Source organism: Ricinus communis, chromosome 6, assembly GCF_019578655.1.
Source record: "Ricinus communis isolate WT05 ecotype wild-type chromosome 6, ASM1957865v1, whole genome shotgun sequence".
NCBI lineage: Eukaryota > Viridiplantae > Streptophyta > Magnoliopsida > Malpighiales > Euphorbiaceae > Ricinus > Ricinus communis.
Window position 1 is genome coordinate 17,182,705 of NC_063261.1, and position 5,439 is coordinate 17,188,143.

The window sequence follows — 5,439 nt, forward strand, 5'->3', positions numbered from 1 at the left end:
AATCAAACGTTACAAATTAGAAAGTCAAATGTAATTTACTGATACGGGTTCTCCTGTGTATTTGATATCTGGATAAGAATAAAGACAAAGCCCATTAACGTACTGAAAAGCTTTAGAATTGTCAAATACAAAGCCCACGTTTCGCTTTACACATGTCCACCTTTATTCTTCTTCACTCCTTCAAATTTCCCATTCACTCACTTCACTTCACTTCACCCGCCAACAGTTTCCAATTCCCAGCGCCGGGAATCAACGACCTTTTCAACTACCCAAAAGACCGAAACATGTTTTCACTTCTCAGAGGCACAAAACCTGCCGCCATCGCTGCCGCTGCAGCAATCAAACACTTCACCACCAAAATCCCCCCTGCGAAGCCTCCAACTTATGTACACCAAACGGAAACGTCCTCTTTACGGTTAGGATTAGGGTCTATACGAAAAGTTAGCGACAAAAGCACTACAGATTACTATCACATTAGAGCTAATGTGAATTGCCCTAGATGTTCCTCACATATGCTGGTGCTCTTCTCGAACCGGCCATTGTCAATTACCGGCCGTGAAACTGGGATTTACCAAGCGGTTAATTAAATGGCGTTTTATTTAGGCCGTTTAGGTTAGAGCCTTTGCAGGGGAGTTTTATTGAGCTTGGTAGGGTTAAGGGTTTTGATAATGGTAATTGTAGCAGTAGTAATGTTAATTGTAAGGATACAGAGGGCGTTATTGTAAAAGATTGTGGTAAAAGTGGAAGCTTTGACGTGGCCTGTGATGATGTTGATGATGATAATGATGATGTGAAGTTGGAGAATGAGTTGCCTACTCCTAAAGAGATTTGTAAAGGGTTTGATGAGTTTGTTATTGGGCAGGATAGAGCTAAAAAGGTTTGGCTTTTAATTTAAATTTAAATTTGCTTTGATGTTTGTGTTTGACTGGTCTAGTTAGTAGTAAGTTTTTTTAGTGAAACTAAATTAACGACAAGGTTATCTCGATGAAGTTTAATATAGTTGGATTTAAATTCATATCTGTTTTCTTTAATTGTTGCAGGTGCTGTGGCAGTTTATAACCACTACAAGAGGATATATCATGGTTCCAAACATAAAGAGTGAGTCTTTAATAGTCTGTTAGTGAGTGGTTTAGTTTTGTTATTGTTGCAGTTGCATTTCACTAAAAGACACCATTGCATGCTCTGACTAAAAGCAGTCAAAACATGAAGATTTAGTTATGCCCAAAATTGCCTTTAGCCATTAATTTTAATTTTAATGCTTTTAGAAGAAAGCTTTTGAGAAGCAGCCTTAGACCTTTTCTTTTGTCAATCATTAGCACTTGTTTGGCAGTTCTTGAAGGTAGATGTTTGTCCGTCTGATGTTACTTTCATTAACTTGACATATTTATTTGGATGTCAGATCTGGAGTGGACATGATAGTCAAAACGATGACAATGAGATTGTAGAATTAGATAAGAGTAATGTATTGTTGATGGGTCCCACTGGCTCAGGTATGGTGAATGTTTTCTTCCTTTTTTGATTTGGTTATTTCATGTAGTGTAAATTACCATTTTCCTATGATATAAGTGTTGATATGCTGCTTCTTCTGAGAACTTCTTCGGCGACTGTTTCTGGTATTATCTGGTGACGCCTCAGTGTATATTCCTCCTCTAAACTGCAGAAATAAAGGAGGACTCAAGTTTGCATTAAGCTTGATTTTTAATTCCTCATTCATGTAAAACTGTATGTTTTGTGTTATTGTTTTCGATGATACTGCTTTCACTTATTGAGCCTTTTTGCAGGTAGAAAGTTGCAATTTGAAGTTAATGACTTGTTGAGTTTTCTCGAATGAAATTGACAAGAATGAAGCAATTTTGTTGTGGTGCTGTAGGTCCTTATGGAGCCAAAAAATGCTCTTGGCAAACAGTACAAAAAGATGTTCAGCACGAATGATGTAAGTTTTTGTTCCTTGGTTTGTGTGGGAAACCTCTTTGCTTTCTTCTCCTTTGCCTATTAGCTGATGCTTATTTGCGAGCTCTTTATGTGGTTGCTTGTTATCTTTATATTTCTTCAGGTCAAACTGCATTTTACTGATGAAGCATTGAGGTTAATTGCAAAGAAAGCAATGGCTAAGAACACCGGTGCACGAAGTTTGAGAGCAATATTAGAACGCATTCCCACAGAAGCAATGTATGAGGTATTCCTTAATAGCATATTCTATCTACTTTGCCATGCAAATGCATGTATAATTAGCTCCCTTCATTTTGTCGCATTTCCAAAGTGTTGTCAGTTGCTGCTTCACTAGTTTGGGGGTTGCCATGATTTCTTACCACTGAGAGAGAGAGAGAGAGAGAGAGAGAGAGAGAGAGAGAGAGTTAGTAGGCCTACGTTTTATATTCCGTGTGCATGTGGAAGGAGGTAGTTAAAATCCAAGGATTTTGGCAAAATCAATGGGTTGTAAAGCCTTGGGTTTTTATAAGTTTTTAAGTTCATAGATTTGTTCATACTATCTTGTTTTGCATACACATCTAATCATGGATTTTAAGGGTATCTGTCGGATAAAGAAAAACATGGAACAATTCTTATTCGTTATATTGAGGGATTTCACAAAAATCCACTTCCTATATGGGTTTTGAGAATTTCTCATTTTAAAAGTTTGGGTAGATTAGGGATTTTGCAAAATCTGTGGATCTTGTCCCTTTTTCTTAACCAATTACAGATTTTGATGTAATCAATGGATTCTGCGAAATCCTTATTAAAAAAACCCTCAAAAAAAACATTGCCTAAGATGGCAACAATATGTGATACTTATCCTCTTGGTACATTTAAACTCTAATAAATTTATGATCACATGCTAAAAAGCCGTCAATCTTATTTTCATTTTTATTGATGGTTATCTGGTGCACAGATTCCGGAGAGTAAAAAAGGAAGCAATTGTATAAGTGCAGTTTTGGTAGATGAGGAGGCGGTTGGGTCAGCAAATGCACCAGAGACATGGAGCGAATATTCATGGGGGTGCAATGGGGTGCAGTTTTCATGCAACAAAGTTGAAAGATTTGGTATACCATTCATCACCTCTTTCTCCTCTTTATTTGTTTTGCAAGCGGGTATACTTCTAATCTTGTTGACTGAGATTTGACTTATGGGACTTGGCTACAAGAGCTAATTTCCTAGCCGCAACATAGAAGACCGACCTTCTACTACAGTTTTAGTAGATTTAGCATGAATGCACGAAAATTTGCTCATTGTATCACTTGACTCACTGCCATACAGTAAAAGAATATTAGCGTCTGAATTTAGTCCATTTGTCTTCAAAATCACGTCAATGAAAGAAAAAGGACTTGGCTTCCGCGGAAAGCTCATGGAGCCCATTTGTTGTCACGTGAGAGTTGATGTATTTTTCTGGCTATTTATTGCATAAAAATGGACAACTTATTTGGATTGATCTTGCAGTTGCATTCAATTAGAGGATCTAATGCATTGTACTTGTTGTCTTAAGGCAGTAGGTTGTCCTTTTAAATCGCAGAGGAATGGTGATGAATCCTGTTCTTCATCTTTCAATGCTGTATTCGGCATGAATTTTGCGTCAGAAACATGCGACTATTTTTTTTCTTCTCTTGAAGTTATTTTCAAAATGCTTCCTGATTGTCTAATGTTTTGAACATGGGCTTGCAGGGGAATGGTGCGATTGCACAGGCTAAGCATTCAGAGGGCGAACCGGAATTTCAGTCAAGAGCCCTGAGCTTGTAACTATAACAGAGCATGTGTACATTATGTCTACATGTGTACCTTCCACATTACGAATGCAATTAAAATAAGTCTCACAAGGTCTCTTCAAAAAACCAGAGCATGCTTGGCCAGAAAAAGGCTAAACTGAATGGAATGCAGGCGAAGGATCCAATTCCATACAGTCAAGTTTTAAACAAAAATATAATGTTATAACTAATTTCTTGGTTCTTTTCGTGATAAAAATAGTTAGAAATAAAAAATGAAAAGTGTTGTCAAACTATATTTTAACTTATTTTCCATAGTTATCTTTTCTTTCCACTCATTTTTTACTTTCTTTTTTTTTTATATTCTTTTTCAAATGCATCTTTATACATTTACACAAACATATACATACACAAATATATATATATATATATGTTGGAAGATGTACAATTTGTAATAGATGTTGTATTTTCTTATTTTTTATTATTTACAATATTATTTTAAATTTTATTGAATTTATGCTCGGTTTGTATTAATATGTCAAACATTTAATATTGAATACTCATATTTGATTAATTTATGTTTTGTAATTTTTTTATTTTAGTAATTTAAATTATCATAAATGGGTATCCATTTAATTACCAAAATATTCATATAAACGTATTTTTAAGGGTAAGGTATCCGTTATCCATTTAAATATCTATAAAATTTATTTAATAGTTATTTAATTTAAACGAGTTTTAATAGGGTTCGGGTAGTATGCGGGTAACAAGAAAAAAATTTTAAACGGATTTGAGACGGGTTCGGGTAAGTATAGTTTAAACGGGTTCGGGTTCAGATAGTATTAAACGGGCAGGTACCTACCTGTTGCCATCCCTAGTAGAGTCAATCAAATGAGTCGAGGGATTCTAGTCAAAATCAATTAATTTTATATTTAAAATCTATAGATTTTTAAAATTTTATCATTTTGATTAAATATAAAAATAATTAATTTTTGTTTACAAATAAGGATAATTTAGAACAATATAAATTTATTAGGGATAATATTTTATATTATATTTGGCAAATTAAAACTCTTAAAAATGAGACATTTTGGAAGGTGAAAGATTGTTAAAATTCTATCTTTTGGATTTTGAATATTCACTATTATTTTGAGTAGAGTCAGACGGATTCTACCAATAAAGTATTAAATTAATAAATTCATATTCATAATTATAAAATATAAACCAGAATCATATGTTATGAATACAGATTTATGAGTAAAAGTTTTAAACCTTAATTATAAAATTAAAGGTTCATAGGATAAAATGATATATTCATAAACTAAAAATATTAGGTTCGTAAATTATAAACTACAAGTTAATTATACTTAATGTCTAAGATTCATATATTGTATTATAGAAATTCATAGAGAAGCTATAGGCCTATAGACTAAAAATTAAAGATTCATCGCATGCACACTTGAGATTCATAAATTATAGTGTAGAAATTTATAAATTAAAAAATAAATTAATTATTAACCAATGAATTTACTGTTTACGAAAAATGAATTTAATCTTATAATTGATGTACCTATAAATGATACTTAAAATTTTTATTGCTTATGCCTATATTAAATAGTGAATTTTCAATATACTTACTGATGAATTTACAATTCATAAATGATGAATTTGCATTTTAAGTTGATGGACCTATAAACAATACTTAATAATTATGTTGCTTACATTTATATGTAGGAATAAATTTTCA

At 33.0% G+C, this 5,439-nt stretch overlaps 1 pseudogene; it reads left to right on the plus strand.

Annotated features, from left to right (window-relative positions):
* Positions 1 to 176: 176 nt before the first annotated feature.
* Positions 177 to 4,270, plus strand: LOC8276900 (annotated as a pseudogene).
* Positions 4,271 to 5,439: the final 1,169 nt, after the last annotated feature.